Source organism: Patella vulgata, chromosome 8 (assembly GCF_932274485.2).
Source record: "Patella vulgata chromosome 8, xgPatVulg1.2, whole genome shotgun sequence".
Lineage (NCBI taxonomy): Eukaryota > Metazoa > Mollusca > Gastropoda > Patellidae > Patella > Patella vulgata.
The window spans coordinates 36,269,024-36,291,048 of record NC_065886.2 but is presented as its reverse complement, the minus strand read 5'-3'; the positions used below and the strand labels follow the sequence as shown (position 1 = coordinate 36,291,048).

The following is a 22,025-nucleotide window of genomic DNA, read 5'->3' as shown; positions in this document are numbered from 1 at the left end:
TTGAAATAATACAGGAACCAATTCTAAATTGAATATGAAACAATTATTAGATTATTCTGTATTTACAAAAAAAGTAATATAATAGGTTTATTCTGTTAGAATTTCCATTTATATATATATAGAGAGAGAGATGGTGTTTATTGTCCACTCAACACAAACTAGGTCAATTCAGGACTAACATATGATCTGGAGAAAACCCTAGATATTACAAGTAAATAACTGTGGAGAATTGCACTCCACAAACAGTAAGACAAAACAAAGACATTAAAAATAACAACAGTAGAGAATTGCACGCCACAAACAGTAAGACAAAACAAAGACATTAAAAAAATAACAACAGTAGAGAATTGCACTCCACAAACAGTGAGACAAACCAAAGGCATTAAAAACAACAACAGTAGAGAATTGCACACCACAAACAGTGAGACAAAACAAAGGCATTAAAAATAACAACAGTAGAGAATTGCACGCCACAAACAGTAAGACAAAACAGAGACATTGCAAGTAATAACTGTAGAGAATTACATATACTACACAAACAGTTAGACAAAGCAAAGACTTGTAAGCGATCAGAGAACTATCAAATCAACTAAAAAGCTTTAAATGCTTCATTTAAACTAAGAACATTAAATACATGCTGTGCCATCAATTTCTTCATCCAACCAATTTCCCCCTGACTCATATCCTGATCTATAAAGGAGATAAAACTCTGTCCTTTGAGATTGTCAGAGGAATTGAATTGACTGGTTTTGACTGATGCTTAACGGCATAAACTCAATTCTATATTTACTCCTTATCTGTTGTGGTCAATATTGCCGTTCTCGTTGATTCTAATAAGAGAACCCTTCAACTATATTAACATTTATCTGAGGTAATCTGGTGACTAGACATACTTCAAATACTTAACATTAATTTATTCATTGTTTTCACTTCACAAATACTTTTTATTTCTTTCGACACTCCATGATGAAACCATTTAGTAATGCTCTGTTGTTTTATATGATTTGACATTTGAAGGTGTCAACATTCAGAATGTTTTTATATGCCTACATTTTCATGTTACACCATAATGATGATGAGGTTCGAATTTCGTGAAAATCGGACCGAAATTGCTGGACAAATAGTGTAACAGTATATAATACCAAGGTTGTGAACCCACCAGAGGTCACAATTTTTGTCTGATTTTAATGAAACTTAAAATATGTGTTTATATCCCAAAGATCTCGCTCCTTTCAATATTCACACATATCAGACAGTATTTTCCTGAATTATGGCCCCTGATTGTACAAAAAATACAGATTTTAGCTTGTGGACCCTCAAGAGGTCACAATTTTTATTTGATTTTTAAAAAAAAACGTTTAAAAGTATCAGTGTTACAACCTAATGATGGTTGAGTTCGAATTTCGTGAAAATCAGATGCTACTAAATGGTAATACCAAGGTTGTGGATCCTCATAGAGATCAGAATTTTTATCTGATTTTGATGAAACTTAAAAAATATGTTTATATCCCAACGATTTTGATTCATTTTGATATTCGTGCATATTGGATTATTTCCGTGATTATGTCCCCTGATTTTACTTTTTTTTAAAGCTTGTTTTCTGTCCATCTCTTGCAAAATGTTGGCTTATCTTGCATGGCAACCACTTGTTTTATATGTAATGCGTTTCAAAATCGAAATATTTGACAGTTAATGATATATGAAGTCTACTAGGTGTCATTACCGGTACTCGAATCTGTAGACTTTTGGAAATATACACATATGTTAACGATATTGCTAGTTGTATCTCTAAGAATAAATAACAACTGTTAGACTTGTAATCAGTTCAAATGTACAGATGAAGCAAATGTTTTTGTTTTTGGTAGAATCAGAAAGCCAGCATGTATTTGAAGTCTATAAAAATAATGTTCAGAAATAAAATAATATAAATATTATTTCCCTGTTGGTAACAAACCAGGTAAAATGGACACTGGTCACTTTACTAGAATTTTAATCCATGTTCGAATCCTGGCGTGGACTGAGAAGATCAATCAGAATTTTTTTGTATTTTCCCCTATTAGATTTGTGCTTGTTATTAACACAGTGATTAAGGACAGGGTTAATATAACTTTACTGTAATTCCTGGATATCAGTGTGGAATACATGGAGTGGTGTTATATTATAGTTATTAACCTTAAACCCTGGATACCAGTGGGGGGGGGGGGGATACAGGATGTTTCACTGTAGTTATTCACTGAATAGAGAGATGTTATATAATAGTTATTAATAGTAATTCCTGGATATTAGCATGGAATCCAGGGTGTGTAGTTATTCACCGTATAATCACAGACTGTCTTATTTCTTGTAATAAATGTATACCGTTGTGACGATTACAAATTATTTTCATCAACATCCGAGACCTGTCAATCATTCAATTAATGTTGATTATTTTGTATTGTCTAAAACAAGTTCCCGTTATAGAGTTATTGTATTTTCAACCCGTAGAGTGCCTGGTCATGGCTGCTAGTTATATTTATTCTAGAATTGCTGGTATCATTAGTCAGCTACTGTATTGAAAAATAGATTTAGGGATACATGTATATCATGGATTAATGTTATTATAATATGACAACATTTCCTACAGCTCAGATATATTCATACCATCATCAATCATATTAATTGTCCTTCATGTTCTTAGATTTTACTATTAAGGTAGACCTTCGAATATCTCAGTGATTTATATTGATCAGGATATAATCACAGACTGTCTTATTTCTTGTAATAAATGTGTACCATTGTGAAGATTACAGACAAATTATTCTCATCAACATCCGAGACCTGTTGATTATTCAATTAATGTTGTGTATTTTGTATTGTTTAAAACATGGCATCTCAGCCTTCGGTTAATTTGGTATACCAAGGAGCTTGATTTACTGTTCTAGATTTGTACATATGTTGTTCAATAATTAGAAAATCAATTCTGAAGTTGAGAAGAAAGTAAAGGCAATAACTTTTTTATGTTATGTATTTGTGACTGTTGTTTGTTTGTTTGGGGTTAGCAGCTACAAGGGCTACCCCTAGGCTGAATCAGTTTATATACATTCATATTACATTATTATATGGGTTGCGACCCATTTGTGTCCATTTCTAGTTGCCAAAGAATAGAGATTTAGCTCCTTTAAACTAGAAATAATCAATGTTAAAAAAAACCCAGTATTTTGAGATTTCCCTTTTGTCGGTTGGATAGTTATTATGGTAGAATTTAAGTGAACTGAACAAAACATAGTTGGGATAACAATGCACTTTATAAAAGTTGCCAGGGTAAATTGGAAGTAACAAGTTGGAAACTCCTGCTGTAAAAGAGAGAGTGTATATAGTCATTTGGGTGGCATGGAAAATCAAGGGTTGTGTACATATTGACCTGCATATACATGTAAAAGAGGCCTTGACAGTTGGAATTCAAAATAAGAGAAGGCTGTAGCTAGTGCTGCAGCCTGGGCAAAATTTCCATCATACATGTAGCACTCTGTATGGTGTATGTCTACATAAACCCGAAAGGAGCAGAAAGTTTATCTTCATTTCATTTCCAACGCCAGTATGGGTAGGAATTATTCATGAAGATCACGTACCAGGTTATCATTTATTTGAAAGAATCAAACAAATTTTGACAAATGATCATTGGAAATAGATCTAAATAAGTCCTTTAGTGGTTATCATTAAAATGTATGAATATTACATGTATGAATATACTATCCTGGGAAACAATTTATGGTTTCAGACAAAGATAAGATAGTCTAATCTAAAGAATGAAATGTTTTACGTCAAAATATAACCGATGATTGTCTCAAGTCTTTACATTAAGACTGATAGATGTTTAGATGTTGCAATGTTCCTGAAGCAGCGACCTAAAGTTTTACAATATCTAGCTGTTGCTAGGTTGGTTTGACAACCCCAAACTTATAGGAACGTTTTACCCCCTTTACCACAGATGCATGAACAATAGTGTTGTCCAATCAGAGGTCGTGACACAAACACACTCAAATCAAAACTTTGACATTAAACGAACCTTGAACTGCAACTCGAACGTCACAATATCTAGCTGTTGCTAGGTTGGTTTGACAACCCCAAACTTATAGGAACGTTTTACCCCCTTTACCACAGATGCATGAACAATAGTGTTGTCCAATCAGAGGTCGTGACACAAACACACTCAAATCAAAACTTTGACATTAAACGAACCTTGAACTGCAACTCGATCGTCACAAGTATATATTTTAGCTGGAAAGCACGGGACTTGGTATTCTCGTAGATGTTTTCTATCGAGGAATCTGAGAGATCCCCAGGGAAAGTAGCCAATTGAAATTAATGACAAAATATGTAGGGTATGACGTGAAGGGCTTGATAAGATGCACAGAGTTAAAGAAAGCTAAATGAAGAAGGATACCAAAAATGAACCTTTCCCAGATGTAACTTGCTATAATATTTAGAAATAGATAATGAAAAATGAATATAATGAAAATTTCATTCAAATTATGTTATTCTGAGCATATTTATTAGTGTTTGAAGTTTTGATTGTTAATTTTTATAGCAACAGTACATGACAATCTGGACTAAGTCTCAATTCACCATTGTGTTTCAATCCATTTAAATCTCAGCTATCTGATGATCGTCTAGAGAGTTGGATATAGGCTTGTCGTGTCAATAAATATCTTTCATAAATGATAGTTTATAAAGCATTTGAAGCCAAAATAAGCAGATTTAGCTCTTAAATAATGCATCTTTAAAGTGGACCTAATAAAATACAGCTTCTCCAGTGTTAAAATTACTCTCTTGTTATGAAGTTGAGGGTAAGAGTAGACAGTGTTCTAGAGAAGCAGGGAGTCATTATGTCTTTGATTACATCCCTGTCAGCTGGATGAGTAAAACGAGCTGCCACACAAGTATAATTATAATCTGCTAATAATATTTACTTAAAAACCACCTGCTGTAATCTGACTCACAAAAAAACCTTCAGGCTAGTATTTGGAAATAAACTTTAACATTTATTGTGTCTTAGATTATGTGTATAGATACGGTGTGTCACAAAAACAGGTATTAAACTTGGCCTTTTGATGCATGTCCTAATAAATATCATTGACATCAAATTCTTTTAATTTGGTGTTTGTTTGGCAAGTATCAATTTTAAATATATTTTAATGTCCCCTCATCCCACACACACACACATACATGTACATATCAAATATATGTTACATATGTTTGTTAATTTCAAGGGGACCAAATTTGGAATTCCATAAGCATTGATTTCTACACCCAAATCTGAAATCTGATTCCGTTTCTTTAATTCTCCAAAAATTGGGTAAAAATCAGAAAAGGGGGAAGAATTTGACTTGTAGATCTTTTTTAAACAGATGTGAATTATTTCTCGTATGTGTTATGAGATTCTTCAAAATTTTCAAAACGGAATGAAGTCAATAAGTGAAATTGGGTTATGAATTCGGGTTGAATTGTATTATGTGATTTCATTAAGGTTTGAATACCTTTTGTACATAAAAACAATAAATATACCCCAATTGATACAATGTAAATGTAATATTTCACAACTAACCCTACAGCACTTGGTGGCACATGTAAATATAATTGACTACTCAGTTCACTAAAACAAATAAATTGTAGCTCATATACGAAACTGTCTGAAACTACTGATCCCTGGACCTGCAAGAATCTCACCAAGGTTCTTAATAAATATCTTAGTGGTCCAAAATTAAGTGTTAAGTAATAGTGATTAATGTAATTATTAAAAGATAATATGTTTTGTATTGAAAAATATAGTCTTGATTGATGTTTTTAATTTAGATAATTTAAAGTTAAAATGATTGAGATTAATATATAACCAGGGTTTTAACATCCATACCTTTTATTAATTTAGAACACTTATGTGATACATGTATTATATGTATTATATTAGGAAATAACAGATTAATATTATCCATATCTTGTATTGATCTAGAGCAATTATGTGATGGATTAGATATTAACAGATCTATACCAGTTGCCTTATCCTGAAAGACTAAAATAAATTAGAGATAAAAGATACCACCTTTCCATTGGCAGAGATTTAAATCGATAGTACAAATTTGAATTCATAAAATAATTTAATTAAAAATTTTGTTGATAAGGCCCCTTGTATTTATCTAGATCAGGAGCGATCGTGGCTCAGTGAGAAGACTGGAGATCTTGATGTTGGCTGATAAAGTTCCTCAGGATTTTCCAGCATGATTTTCCCTTGTTAGTAGTGCAGGACAGAGTGCCTGTCTAGTCATTCCAAAGGGAAGAAAAACTGAGTAATTTGTACCCTTGTAGTGCACGTATCAGTTCGATTAAAGAGTAAGTCGCAGTTGGGTATTATCCTAGATCTTTTAGTATGATATTATATTAGAAAATGATCAATCTATATTATAATAGTCTCCTGTAGATTCTAGATTGTTATTACTTAATTTGATTAAGGGAATTGTTCGAGTATGAGTTGTAACACTCTGAGGGTGCGCAATCAATAATCTACTAGCAAGAGTGTGGAGGACAAGTAGATAGATGGTAGAACTAGTACACACAAGCTGTTGATACAGTAACCATAATTATTACTAGATTAACAATTGGCTTTCTTCGTTCGAGTATACTGGTGTACACTGTCTGAGTGGTCCAACACATGGGACTAAAAAACGAGGTCCTGTGTACACTTTGATATACACGTAAAAGAACGTTTAACAGTTTGAATTCATAATACTGTAATTGGCTTGCTTCAGTATACTGGGGTTCTGAGTGGTCTAACCCATGGTCTACTCTCTCGGGTGGGATTAAAAATAGAGGTGGACTGTGTACACATTGGTATGGACATAAAACAACCCTTGACAGTTTGAATTCAAAATAAGAATAGGCTTCTGTCCAGGCAAATATTAGCTTCATAGCATGGTGTATGGCCAGTCGGATGTATATGATCATAGAAACAAGTTTAAGTATATCACTGTAACCCAGGTATCGTTTAATCTTGTGTATCTAGCACTAATTTCTTTCACATTCGTTTAATATCAAATCTTTGTTTAAAAATTCGTAAAAATTGTTTAAAATCACCAAAAATCATATAATTTGTACATGCGTCCAGTTTAAAGCTGACTGATAAATTTTGATAATTAGTGTCCAATTTACAAGTATTTAATTTCCTGATCACTGTTCAAAAATTAATCATTATACATCATTAATCAATTGGGTTGTTTATTTTTTAACAATGATTGAGAAATTAAACACTTGTATATTGGACACTCATTATCAAAATTGAATGGTCAGCTTTAAACTGGACAGAAGTACAAATTGACCGATTTATGGTGATTTTAAACAGTTTTTACAAATTTTTGAACAAAGATTTAATATTAAACGTATGTGAAAGAAATTAGTACTAGATACACAAAATTAAACGATACCTGGGTTACAGTGTATGTTAGTCTCAAAATAACCAGTGTATTGTACCGATGAGACATTAAACACCATCCCATTTATTTAGATTTACCATAAGTCCTGTCATCGACTCATAAGGTAATTGACCCTTAAGCACATCTCTCTAAGGAGTTAATCGAAGTATCCTTTTCTCTCTCGGGATAAATTGGAATACTAACTACCAGTTATATACACTTCATTGTTTGTTTCAGTTGCTCAGATGTAAGTGCCTAACAAAATGGTTAAAGCTTTCATTGCATTTACATTGAAAAATTTTGAACTGATATCTAACATGTTTGTTGATTACAGGCTTCTTTTACATGAGTATATAGTAGATTTAAATTTATCATTCTGTTTACTTTGTTGGATATAGGGCCTGGCAAGGGTCAGTGTGTAGTCATTTGGATGGGGCAAGAAATAGAGTTCCTGTGTACACATTGGTGTTCACGTAAAAGAACCCTTGACAATTGTAATTTGAAATACCGGTAAGTGTAGGTTGTAGTATCGCTGTCCGGGAAAAGTCTGAGAAAAATTTCCCTTGTAGCACACTGTATGGCGTATACCTGTCTTCATTTCATTTCCTGTTTACTTCTCTGGGAATATTTCTCACATTTTATTAACAAGTATGATCCAATATACCATTAACAATTTATATTACTATTTGCCAGTCATATGACAATTGTCAATCATCAGCAAGTTATAAGGTTTCATTAGCCATTAAGAAACTGGAGAAATGAATAAAAACAAATCAATAATTGAAGCCTCAGTTTGCTAGAAGTTGAAAAATTTCAATCTGTATCTGTCTTTCAGATAATTGATATTGTGAAATACATGTATCTATCATCCCTTTGATACTTCAATTTCTTTGCAGACTTGAAGAAATCAAAATGAAATGATTTTTATATGCCGGCACAATTTTTTGTATGGGTACAGTTATATTGTTAGTCACTAGTTTTTCTGTTGACTTTTTCTTTGGGATTCTCTTTGCAACTTGCTGCTCAAAGGATAAAGCTTAATTTGAAGTTATTTCTTCATGATAAAGTCAAAATATTTACATTTTTTACTTTACTACTGACAGAATTTGTTTGACTCTCACAGTTTATTGTCACAACCATCATTTATGAAGATTTAAAATTGAATCGATGGATTTTGTGAGAAAATCACTGTATAACGACAATGGGGCATCCACTTTTTGTAACAAAACAGCAGCTGTATTTCCATAAATTCTGTTTTAATAAAAAATAAAAGTTATTGATTCCATTTGGAGTTTGCAATGCACCGTTTCTGTTCCAAAGTATAAGTTACATCATGTTACTTTATTGCATTTGTGATGACCGTACTCAAGAGATATAGATGTATGGTGGTTACAAAATTTCTGTAGCAATAGGAAGTGTGAGATAAGACATCAGCCATTATCAGGAGAAGTGTTACATGACACTGCATTGCTGGCTTCCATGTCATTCCTTCACAATTTAAAAACTTATAAGATCTTAAGTTTGACATTTACATCATGATAAAAACTCTAGAGCAAAGTGATTTAAGTTGACTGTCAGTAACTTGTAATAACAGAATAGTGATGTGTAAGTTACTTGACACTTTCACAGTTGAGAGTAGGCTATAAACATGCTCCCTAAATTGATGTGTATTAAATGGAGAGTAATACAATATTGGCAGTGATTACTTAAGTGGACATGACATGACGGCCGACTTGCATTGATAATTCAGATTATGGTAATTATGGTACTAACATCTTGTAAGTTTAGATGTTCGTGTAATCACAATGAAAGATTATTATGGACAGTTCTAAATGAACAACAATACGAAAACAGTCTTTGGACAGTATATTGATGGTAGCTACTAGGCCAAACAGCTTGTCTTCTGTAATGAACAATCAGACTTTTCTTTTTAGTATGTCTAATAAAAACAAAACATTAATCATATAAATCATGTCCCGTTTCTAATAGAATAACACATCAGATCAACCCCGAGGTAGACATGACCATGAGTGTTGTGTTTTTTAAAGCCCATTCATCTATATTTGCTTTCTCTACAAGCACCCTGAAGTGTCATTAAGTCTGTTATCTTTATTGAAGCTATAAATAATTACTGAGGCTAAAATGGTTTTATTAATGGAAATCTGTAGAAGATTTAAGTTATCTATTTATTGTACTGTATTTTCTCTGTATGTACTGTGGGGTTATATCCTTTCTCCAATCTTAAGAGTAAACTTAAAAATTTTATTTCTTAAATATATTAAACAATTGATAAAATATTTCTTCTGATCACCATTTTCATTAGCCCAGATGATGCAGAAAAGTATGACGTTAAACCCCATTCCATTTCTTTTCATCTGATCATGATATTAGGCATGGCAGGAATATTGTCATGTTATTCGGATGAGGCAAAAAAAGAAAACGAGGTCCCATATGCCATATATTAATAGAATATGTTTCATCAGATCATGAAGTTGGTAGTATAAAAAGTAAGAGATACACATATTGCCAATTTAATTAGTAACATGATACATGTATCTGTCTATTAAATATGTTTCTTTATGGATCATGCTGTTAGTAGTATAAATAAGAAATTCTATTTTAACTAAATTAATTAGTGGCATTGAATCAGTCAGTCAAATAGATGTATTGTTACATACCCATTAAAGATACATTAGTTAAGAACTAAATCTGCCTATTGCATGTCTTTCTTTAGACTTCAGATGTTAAAGAAGTTATTAATTAGACCTTTATTTACATGTCAAGCTCAAAATGAACTCTGTAGACTCTTGGGTGGCTTGGATATAGGGTGGATTTAAACAGTTGTCCATTTAATAATTAAATCCATAAATGGCAGACCAAGCTAACGTTTACCGTTAATCACTGACGCCAATCCTGGAGACTGCCGATGAAAAAACTGACAATCAAGGGTACCGTAGCCATTGAGAATGTTATTTGATAATCGAGAATATGTGGTTGGAGTTATCGTCTGTCAATCAAATGATCAGCAATTCTCGGAGACAGTGTGGAGACAGTTGATGCCCATTTCTAGTCCAAACTTCACACAGTGATATCGTCGTTCAGAATAAAGTAATTTGACTGAAATTTTCAATATTTTCTTTTTTTATCATTTATTTTTGAATTGTTATAGCAAGAATGGCCAATTAATGTATCTTTAAGAATGATTAGAAGAGTTGAAATGCTCAGTTGTGTAACAGAGATTGGTCACTACAATACAATTCGCTGTAGATTTATAATATTTTTATATATTGATTTTACTGTTATTTGCCGATTTCTCAGTGGATCTACCATTAATTGCAATGGCTGTAATATTTTGTATATCACATTTCATTGATGGTGAACACAAACTGTTTAATGATATCTCTTTATTTTTGAAATGGTACTTATATAAATGACTTGCTCGGAATAGAATACATCAATGGACTGGTGTGATCAGAGACCTCTCTAGTCATTATACAGTGTTGACTACTGTATAATACAACATGTTTTAATATATATATATATATATATATATATATATATATATATATATATATATATCTAATGGTACTGATAGTTTACTCATAAAATGACTTGCTTGGAATAGAAGACGTCAATGGACTGGTGTAATCAGACTTCTCTTGTCATTATACAGTGTTGACTATAATACAACAGGTTTTAATATATATCTACTAGTTGTCATGATCAGATAAAATTGGTATCCCACTCTATATTTCAATCATGTACATAGAATCAAGAGAGGTTGCCTAAATAGAATAAATCATTTGCTCTGGACATGGTATAAAATATTTGGAACATGAAATCAACCTACTTTCATTCATTTGTTATTTTCCTATTGGTAATTAATTGGATATTTGCTGATTCAGTGTTCCATAATCTCAGAGCTAAAGCAGTCATTTTATACAAATCGATGGTTAGTTTAAGAGGTGAATTCCAAGTAAAATTGGGAGGCATGGTGTCTCTGGCTCAATAACCAGGAGTTCTGGGGTTCGATGCCAGTATTGACAGAGAAAGTTCCTCAGATTCCTTGTACGATGGGCAAAACATAAAAGATCACCTGTCCTCTTTAGCTTGATTGATGCAGAAAAGTAGGACGTAAAACCCCATTTCATTTCATTTCCAACTAGAAGTATATAGTCTAATTTTATTTGTGTAGTACAGAAAGTTCTTAATGTTATTTTATTAGCAAATACTTAGTTTCATTGACCGGATATATTGGGTTGTAGAAAATCTATAAATACATGGCATTATATATTATTATAGTGTACAGAACATACATGTAGATACAGATATAATCTTATATATCCATGCTACATGTATATGTATAGATATACAAATAATGATAAGCCACAACTGTTGTAGTATATACATGTATACCATGTCCATTATATACACCTATGTGAAATACAACTTTGATATTCTCACTACATGTATATTTAATTGATATACTGATCCTCAACTTATTATAGAAATATGTGTTGTATCTTATATCATGAGAACTATCTAGATTTGTATTGAAAATTGAAAAGTGTGTTATGTTCTTTACAGAAAGATAATATCTATATTGTGCCCAGTAAACATGTAGATATACATGCAGAATATGTTACGGAAAAGTGATACACAAACATCAATGCACAAAATACAGAACAATTTAAAATATCAATCTAAATAAACAGGAAAATAATACACAAAACATTTAATTACTAGCAGAACTAGAAATACTGATTACATTTGTACATAACAAAAAAAGTCAGGCGTCAGATGAATTGTGCCATATTTCTAGACTTGTCACAAGAAATAGTTTTAGAAGATGTGTTGTAATTAAGATTAAATATTGATGTTTATAATCCTTTAGTGAAAACATAACAGAACTAACACAGTTATATGGTACAGCAATCACTGGTTTAAATTATTATACACAAGCACAACATTTCAATAAGTATTCTCTTATCGTTATCAAGTTTACTAAATGTCATTGTGCTTGATAACAATAAGAGGAGACTTACTGAAACGTGGTGCTTATGTGTAATAAACCAGTGATTGTTGTACCATATGACTGAATTCTTGTTGATGTATTAATCAAAGTACTACTGACCTCGATATTTATTACATCAAATAATACTCCTCAGATCTATTCACTATCTTTCAATCTATTCAATATCCTATATTTTGTTCTTTTCTTCCAAAATGAACAGCGCACACTTGATGCACATACATTTCACGACTAGACCGTTATTGTGTGGTTATCAGACCGCGAGTTTGTATGTCAACACTGTATACAGATTATTGATTTCTGTACGAGTCAGTCATACACCGTTAGGTCCGTGACAGAGAGAGGAAGCCATTTGAACACAGGCCAATCTTAATCCAATAGTACAAGTAGTAGAAGAGAATAGGACGTACAGTAAAGCTTTGCTGGAATGAAGACATAAATTAGTAAAGGAATTAATTTGTATTCCATTCACTAGTCAGAAACACATACTCTAGTGATTAGAGTAGTGTAGAGAATAAAGAGATATCACGAACATCTGTATTTTATACAGTGGTGCCGTTAAAATCAATAAAATATTAGATTAGGCTTCAGTTTTAGTACTGACTATTACCATTAAGACATTTGTTCAAAGACGTCGAAAAAACATGTTAAGCTCTGGAATTATAAAGTTGTAATGGTATTAGTATCAGAAAATATAACAGATGTCTTCTTCTTCTCTCTCGTCATTTCCAAACTAAAAGCAAGTGATGCGGTTTCGATTCCCAGTTTGTACGTGACAAGGAGTCGCCAGTCCAACTTCATGGATTTCCTCCCACTGCTAAAGACAGAGAAAGGAAGCCATTTGAACACAGGCCAATCTTAATCCAATAGTACAAGTAGTAGAAGAGAATAGGACGTACAGTAAAGCTTTGCTGGAATGAAGACATAAATTAGTAAAGGAATTAATTTGTATTCCATTCACTAGTCAGAAACACATACTCTAATGATTAGAGTAGTGTAGAGAATAAAGAGATATCACGAACATCTGTATTTTATACAGTGGTGCCGTTAAAATCAATAAAATATTAGATTAGTCTTCAGTTTTAGTACTGACTACTACTATCATTAAGACGTTTGTTCACAGACGCCGAAAAAACATGTTAAGCTCTGGAATTATAAAGTTGTAATGGTATTAGTATCAGAAAATATAATAGATGTCTGCTTCTTCTCTCTCGTCATTTCCAAACTAAAATCAAGTGATGCGGTTTCGATTCCCAGTTTGTACGTGACAAGGAGTCGCCCCACTGCAGAAAGACCCTCACACACAAGCGATTTACATTTATTTAATCAATATTTAACCATATATTATTAGTCCCAAAATGGTCTAGTTTGTGTCAAATGAAGAAGATCCACACTACACATACATGTAAACAGACATAAACCAGTAAAACAACCCAGTGGATAAGACACACAGCATTCAGACATTGTAAAGACTATAGGGAAGGCTCTCTCTCTCTCTCTCTCTCTCTCTCTCTCTCTCTCTCTCTCTGATGGTATTTCATGTATAATTGAAATGCAATGAGTGGATTGGACTGATGTCAATGAAGGTTTGTAGTTTAAAATCAATATTGTATTAGAGACTGTTTTATATCACATCCTTATGCTACAGCTTTTAAAGAAATTGCTCTCACAATTATATAGAATACAATTTACATGGATATTTATTTTTACCTAAGTGGGTTATTTCATCTTTAATAAGCTTTGCTGAAATAAAAATGCAAGTCACTTATATTCCATTTAATTGTGTCCTGTTTAATCAATTTGTTCTCCCATATACATGTAGTGTGATGTTTAGGACACAAAAAGACAAGCGTTTATTAGCTTCCTCAAGCTGAAATGTTTGGTCTGAAAGCAGAAGCTGCAGTGGCTCAGTGAGTAAGACATTGGCTTGCTTATCTGAAGGTCCTGTGTACGATCTCCTTGTTGACCTATAAAGTGCATTGGGATTTTTTGCCGTGGTTCCACAGAGGGTGAAAGACAGAGGGCCTGGCAAGGGATAACGTATAGTCGTTTAGATGGGATGAAAAGATGACAAGCTGTGTACACATATCTGTGTACGTAAAAGATTCCTTATAGCCTGTAGTACCCCTGTCCGTCTTCATTAGCCTTATCGGAGCAGAAAAGTAGGCCGCTAAAGTTAGACCCCATTTCATTTTGTCTGAAAGCTGATTTATCTATAGGCGTAGCTGACTGATACTAATAGATTCTTAATAGAATATATTCTTTTATAAACCACAGACAGCACATACATCAAATTTGCCCTTTCGCAATAGTTTTCTCATAAAGAATATTAGATAGTTTTTAGAATTGATGGTTTCATTGAAGGAACATAAGACCAATGTCGACCAGACACGACAACACATTAGTAGTAAGAGGCGTTGCATTTACTCAAGTTCATGAAAGCTGAAACTGTTCAATGTGATGAAATTAGAAATAGTTTATTTCCAAAACTTCATGATTCTCCAGTGGCCATTATGATAAAGAATATAAACTAAACAGAATGAAGAATTATTTGCCAATTATTTATGACATTTTCTTCGAATGCTCACGGGAGCTGCCAGGACTCTGTGAGTAAGTTCTGGGGATTGGATGGCTTAATTGTTAGCGTGCGCGCTCTGTATCATAAAGTCTGTCATTGAGTCGACTGGCGTGGATGAATCCCTGGTTGTACGTGACAAGGAGTAGGGTCGCCTGTCCAACCTCGTGGGTTTTCTCCAGGTCCTCTGGTTTCCTCCCACTGCTAAAGATCCCTATGCGCAAGCGAATTATTGAATTGAAATTAAACCATATGTTAGTCCCGAAATGACCTAGTTTGTGTCGAGTGGCCGTTAAACCCCATTTCTCTCTCATTTCATTTCTAGTGGTCGCATTGATTACAGACTTTACTAAAGTCATTTGAATATCACATCTCGTATAATTAAAGATACATTATGTAAGATTTAGATAAAGAGCTAGCCATTCTTGCTATAATAGTTCGAAAATAGATAATGTAAAAAATAATTTGAAAATTTCATTCAAATTACTCTATTGCAAGCGAAGATATAAACCTTTGAAGGTTTGACAAGATGTGTGCAATAATTTCAACCACCGTACTGGTTGTTGGAACCTAAGTCTCGCTCCTCCATTTTTTTAAAATATGGCTGAACTGTTCTAATCTATTTAATATCGGAGAAATCCCATGCCATCGAGAGTTGATTATGGCCTGGATAAGTTAATTAATGTCAAATTAAAAATTTAGAAAACATTTCAGGCCTAAAGAAAGACCTGCAATAGGCAGATTTAGCTCTTGCATAATGTATGTTAAACAGACCAGTGGTTGCATTATAGTTGTTGTGTTTTGATAGTTTATAAATGTATGTTAATTTGCCTTTAATTAGTTTTTAAATGTATTTGAATTGCCTTTAATGCCATTCAAGGATTATAAATAATTCATTTAGTCTCTGATTGCACTATATATATGTACAAACCAGTGGATGTATTTTAGTAGTTGTGTTTTTATTTTATGATTCGCTAAATGCCATACAAGTGTTGTGCTATTGTGTTTACACCACTGGTTGTATTATGGTTGTAGTGTTTTTAATGTGCTCAATCACAAAATGCCCCTGAAGTATAATAGACTGGCTAGAAGTAGAATTATTATGAGTGTTTCTACAACCAGACCATTTATTTAATGTAGATGACCATGAACAGGAAATCAAACATCAACTGTTATAATTAACATCATGGTAGGATGTCTATAATACATTTATCAATTCTACATGTTGTTGTCTTCAATTATTCATAGAAATCATGTGTATCCTAACATACATGTATAGCCACTTCAGTTATACTGACTATAATGTCCACAGCTCGAATCTTGGCATATAAAATTAAGAACCTTCACAACTTTTTAAGCACGGTCCTTGCGTGTCACCCAAGAAGCTGACAAAAAAAAGTGTACTTAGTTGTTTGGATGAGTCATGAAGATGATTTTTAACATTTAATTATTTTTTTTATCAGTTGACAATCTGTTTTCGTTGAAAATTTTACCCAATTCAGTATTTATTTTCATTTAAATCAAATATGTTTTGTGTCTTCAAACATTTAATAAAGTTGAAATTTTGACAATTTCTTTCCTGGCTAATTATTTTAACATGTGAAAACTTTTATAGATCCTGTTTAATTGAGAAATTATTTTCTAGATACATCATATCCATTATGAGAAGAAAAACTATAATCTATAGGCTATAATAGATATACATGTACATTAGACCTGTAGTGTTGGCGTCACATCCTGGGTCTGACCCTGAATTCACAAAGCATTCCCAGAAATAAGTTGTATTTACTCAACTTTTAATGGGTGTCTATGAGAAAAATAATTAATCTAGAAGTGCAAAGCTTTGCACATGGTTTCTAATAGATGTATTTGATATTAACTTAGCCACCGTGGCTCTACAAGTACAGTGAGGTTTATTAGCAGCTTAGTTCATAAAGTCATGTCAATCATGATCATACATACACATTTTAAAATACGAAATATTAAAACAACAAAACTTGTTAGGTCATACATCTGTAACAGTAAGTGCAGGGGGACTGCACCACACAAAATTTACACAAAAACAAATACACGGACAGGACATCATACTCAGGAAAACACAAACATACAGACAATTCAAAAAAAGTGAATGGATCCGGGGGCTAGCCGTAAGCGTCCACTGCGCTGTACAGTCCCGTGTCTGTAGTGACACAGACTTCACTCAAATTTGAAAAAAATTAGGAATACAACCCAAAGAACCCATTGTGTAATGCCAGCATGAGTCGTGATCTGCTATATGCTACACAAAATACTGAACTGAATACAAAGCAAGTAGGAAACGTAGACTGTCTCGGGACAGCCGTCTGCTGACTGAGAATGATGTCATATCTTAGAAGGTGATAAAAAATCACAATAATAATATATAATATATTAATATATAATACCCCACACAAGAAATGCAAAACAGGTATGTTGAAGAAATCGTACTATGTAAGTGTATTTATAAAGGCATAACATTAAGGGAGGTAATTCAGACAGGGTTAGGTAACTACAGAAAATCTAAAATAAAATTTAAATTGGATCATTATTATCCAGTATGTAGTCGGTTATATACTTACAAGAAATGTCAAACTTGGTATGTTGAAGTAATGGAAGTTTTGAAATTTCTTTTAAAATGCGTAATTGTGTAGCGCCTTTGGCAGTGCATTTAAAGTAAAGAGATTTTATTCGTTAGAGAAATAGTTCTTTATTGTTACATATTGTCAAAAATCGTAATGCCTGTGAATAGAAAACACTATATAGCGTGGTATCTGGTATGTTACTATAGATTGACGGGTATTTTACTACTTCAAAACCAAATTTATTGTTAATTATATTGATGTTAAGGTCAAGAACAGATGCATTTATAGTACCAGAATTTTCTTTATTTAATATTAGTTCAGGAGGATATATTTCACTTTTATATTTGTTGAAATTTCCGTTATCATTGATAGGTGTTAGTCATCAATGTATCGGAAGGTATAGTTTAGACTTTTAGCTAATTTGTAATCTGTTTTTCTTTTATGGTCTTGAAAGTCGAATTCGTATTTATATAAATGTGCATTTGCCATAAATGGGGCGGGGTCAGCTCCCATTGGCAAACCAAGGGTTTGTTGCATTATCTGATCCCCAACCTCAAATATGGCATTATCAATGAGGAAATGTATGATATTTTGAAATTTTCTTTATCAAAAACTACTTTGTCGGCATTGCAACATTTTATAATCCATTTAGCATCTTCTGCATAAATGGCCATCAAGTTTCTGCCTTTCCCGATAGCTCATTAAAGGCTTTATCTACAAACCAATCTAAATTATCTTTAAGATCTGCATGTTGAAGCATAGTATACAAAGCAGAAAAATCAAACGTTTCTATTGTGTTTGCATTAATTTTTTTATTGATTTTTTCTGAAGTGTCTGCTATAGGTTTATTTTTATCAATTATAAAAAACCCTATTAATTCCAGTATAGCTACGAAGTATTCTGCACCAAATGGTATGTTGGGTTTGGCATAATTTAAGCCCTTTGGTGATAGCTAATGGTTTCGTTTGGCAGATACTGGAGGATATTATATATCTGAATTTTACTGGGTTTTTATGGAATTTAGGTATAGAATAGATGTAAGGTAGTGCATCTATTTTCACATTGTCTTTAATATCATTTCTCCTGTTAAATGTATATTGGTTATGTAAAATATCTAGTTTAGTTAAATCTGTAATGCATTTATAAGTGTCATTATGGGTATTGGGCCAAAGTCCAACTTCAGTAAGAATATTTCTAATATAGTATTTTTTACAGATAAAGGCAATATTATTGCTGGCCTTATCGACAGGCGTTAGAACAAATCTATCTTGAAGAGAAGCAAGACATTCAACTGCGGATATATTATTTAATGTATTATTTAGGACTTCGGGTGGCGGGTGTCTTGGGTTAAGTTTTATATATTTGATTCTTTTTGACAAGAGATCAAAAACAGTGTTTTTCCATTCTCCAAAAGATTCTAATGGTGCACAAAATTTATCAGACCATGCTACTATGCATTTCCTGATTTGAGATTTAAGATTATTACGTAACTTTTTGAAATTAGTTTTACTAGGTTGTTCTTGAAATTGTGGTCCAAAGCGAAAAAGTTTTTTAAGTTTTTTATCTTCAACAATATCGAAGTTTCCTGTCAGTACAATGTATATGGTCAAGAAACTTGTCTTTAAAGGGAGAGTTGGCACATTGACATGTAGTATAATCGTAATTGTTAATAAATTCTTGTACGTTAAGGTTTTCAATAGTTTGATAGTAGTTAAATATTTTATTACGAATTGGAGGTAAAAATTTGTATACGACTGTAGGTGAAATTTTAGGAATAGTATCTGCTGGTATAGATTTAATTACTGATTGGTCTCTAAAGATTCTATTCAATCCAATGTCTTGTATATGTTTATCTGTAAAAAGGATTTTACATAACACGTCAGGTTTTTTCTTTTGCACTTTATGAGGCTGTATTGAATGCTTAGGTGAAAATTTACTATTTATCAAATCGGTTATAACATTGTAACATTGAGGAAGAAAAGCGTTCATTAAGTTGATTAGAATAGATGATACCCTGTATGAGGACACCAAGTTTCTTAGCTGTATAATTTGTCGGGCTAGGTTGAGTACACAAGCTGCACGGGACAATTTATCAGAAGTATGGCATTGACATACAGAATACAATTCATTCAAAATACTTTCTGGGTCTTTTTGAAATTTCGATTTTTTTATAGAACGTTTTATTTTTGAAATTTATGATCAAGTTTTTTGTAACAATTTCTTGTAATCAAAGTGTTTTCATCACGGTTACTATAATCGATGTTTTTAAATCTATCATTGAGACCATAAGGGAAAATGGTTTGTAATTTTATTATCCAAGTTTCTTCTGTGTGAGTTCTTTTTTGTGTAACTGCAGGATCAATTTTGCTATTACTGAGGTGTCCTGAATCAGGAAGTTTTTCAATTATTTGAACTCTGTATCCAAAATCCTTACATGGATTGTGTTTGAAATGTTGATATAGTAGTTGAAGTCTGAGTTCTATATACATGTACACAAGTCACATACAATGTCTGGCACAAATTTAGGGTTTGTGGGTGGTTGTCATTTTATCCACCACAGATTTGTCTTTTTTTCAGGATTTTTTTTGATATTTTTAATACTTGTCCGGCACAAAGTTCAAAATTTCGTGCAACACAATTAAGTTCATTTGATGTCATTTTGTCAGAAACAACTGTGGGGGTGGGTGTAGGTGGTTTAGTGGTTTAATGTGTGCACTGTATCATAAGGTCTATCATTGAGTCAAGTAGCGTGGTTACGATTCCACGACTTGTACGTGACAAGGAGTAGGGTCGCCTGTCCAGCCATGTGGGTTTTCTACGAGTCGTACGATTTTTTAAAGATCCATACACGCAAGCGAATTATTGAAATAAAATTGAACCTTATGTTAGTCTCAAAATGACCTATCTGTCGGACACCAAGCAATTTCTCCGATAAGATAAACGTGCAATTAATTGATATGTGTCATCTATTTATTTTGGGATTATGGCGGTGGACATCAGCTACAATGTTGGCTTGTTGTATGTAGGTGTTGCACCCACCTGTCAGCTATAAATGTTAGGATGGAATGAGTGCACTATTTGATCATTATATTGGGCTTGTAAGGTGTGTGCATGTAACATGTTTGTTTACTTGGGTATATACACGTATCCAAGCCTTGAAATAACTGCCAAGTTTCAGCCTGACATCATGTCAGGCTGAACTGATTTTCGGCCGGACATTTCAGATTTTCAGCCTGACAAATACTTTATAAAGTATATTAAACCAAAAAACTGTTGAAATTTACTATGTTTATATATATTATTATACATACATTTATTAATAAAATAAATTGATGACTCACATACAACCTGGAGTTTAAAGTTTTTATATGTGTATGGAATACAACTTTATAGTTCATATAATAATGTCATTAATCTCTTTGGTGGGGCTGGGGATTAAGATTCAAATTTAACTAAAGAATAGACATCTGCCAAGTCATTTTTGATCCACTTTTCTAGTCTACGGTTCGTGTTTGTAATTTTCGAACTGGTGACGGCCCCTGTTTAGAAGTGTCTTAATGAGAGACATAAGACACAGTACCAGTCTTTGAATTTTCTGGAACGGTCCCACTAGCCGGGATATCCGTGTTCGAGGGTTGGGAAAAGTAAGAAGTTATTTTATTCGACATGTTTTCACGGCTCTTCTATTTACATTCACATCGGAAGTGTCCAACAAAGTGAGATATTTTCGTATAAAAAGTCTGTCTCTAATTACATGTACATGTACATCCATAGTCAACTTGAACATTTTCTTGTAAACTAATTTTAAAATATTATTACTTTTATTACTAATAATTTATATAATTACATGTCATGTTAGGTGTGATTTAGAGCTAATCATATATACGAAAGTAACGCAAAGCTAGCTACGAGACTCGAATAACCAGTGTAAAAGAACCGATTCTCAATATTATTCATTATTTTATCTTCACGCGGCCGAGAGAGATACATGTGTAAATAGTAATATTTTTACTATGACTCGGGTCGTTGATATAACCAGCGTAAAAGAGTCGATTCTAAAACTTATTGAAGATTTTATCTGCACGCGGCCGAGATATAAATAGTAACATTTTCACTATGACTCGGGTCATTGATATTTTTGGTCCTGGACTTTCGAGTCTAATAATAAATAGCGATCGACTCGAATATTTTTGACTTAATGTTTTACAAAAACACGGTCGGACAATTATGTCCGGACGAAAGGCAATTTGGCCTGTCAAAAGGGGTCAATTCGCCCGGACATTGTCCGTGTCCGGACGCTTATTTCAGCGCTTGCACGTATCTTTCACTATGAATAAATATCAATAGTATTTTATCACAGAAAAGGATTGAGGGACAGG

General features: G+C 32.8%; 2 protein-coding genes across 3 annotated transcripts in view; one reads left to right on the top strand and one right to left on the bottom strand.

Moving 5' to 3' along the window:
- The window catches only part of LOC126829528 (ankyrin repeat and LEM domain-containing protein 2), a 48,698-nt gene that overhangs the window by 15,167 nt on the left and 11,506 nt on the right, over nt 1-22,025 (top strand). The gene's annotated exons all lie outside the window — the stretch shown is intronic.
- The window catches only part of LOC126829529 (phosphatidylinositol 3,4,5-trisphosphate 3-phosphatase TPTE2), a 60,750-nt gene that overhangs the window by 38,441 nt on the left and 284 nt on the right, over nt 1-22,025 (bottom strand). The window contains exon 1 of one of the 2 annotated variants that reach the window (XM_056102777.1): nt 12,574-12,623. The exons of the other annotated variant lie outside the window; for it this stretch is intronic. The gene's annotated coding sequence lies outside the window, so the exon portion shown is untranslated. Of the gene's footprint in view, nt 1-12,573; nt 12,624-22,025 lie in introns of those variants that run through there. 2 annotated transcript variants of the gene reach the window in all.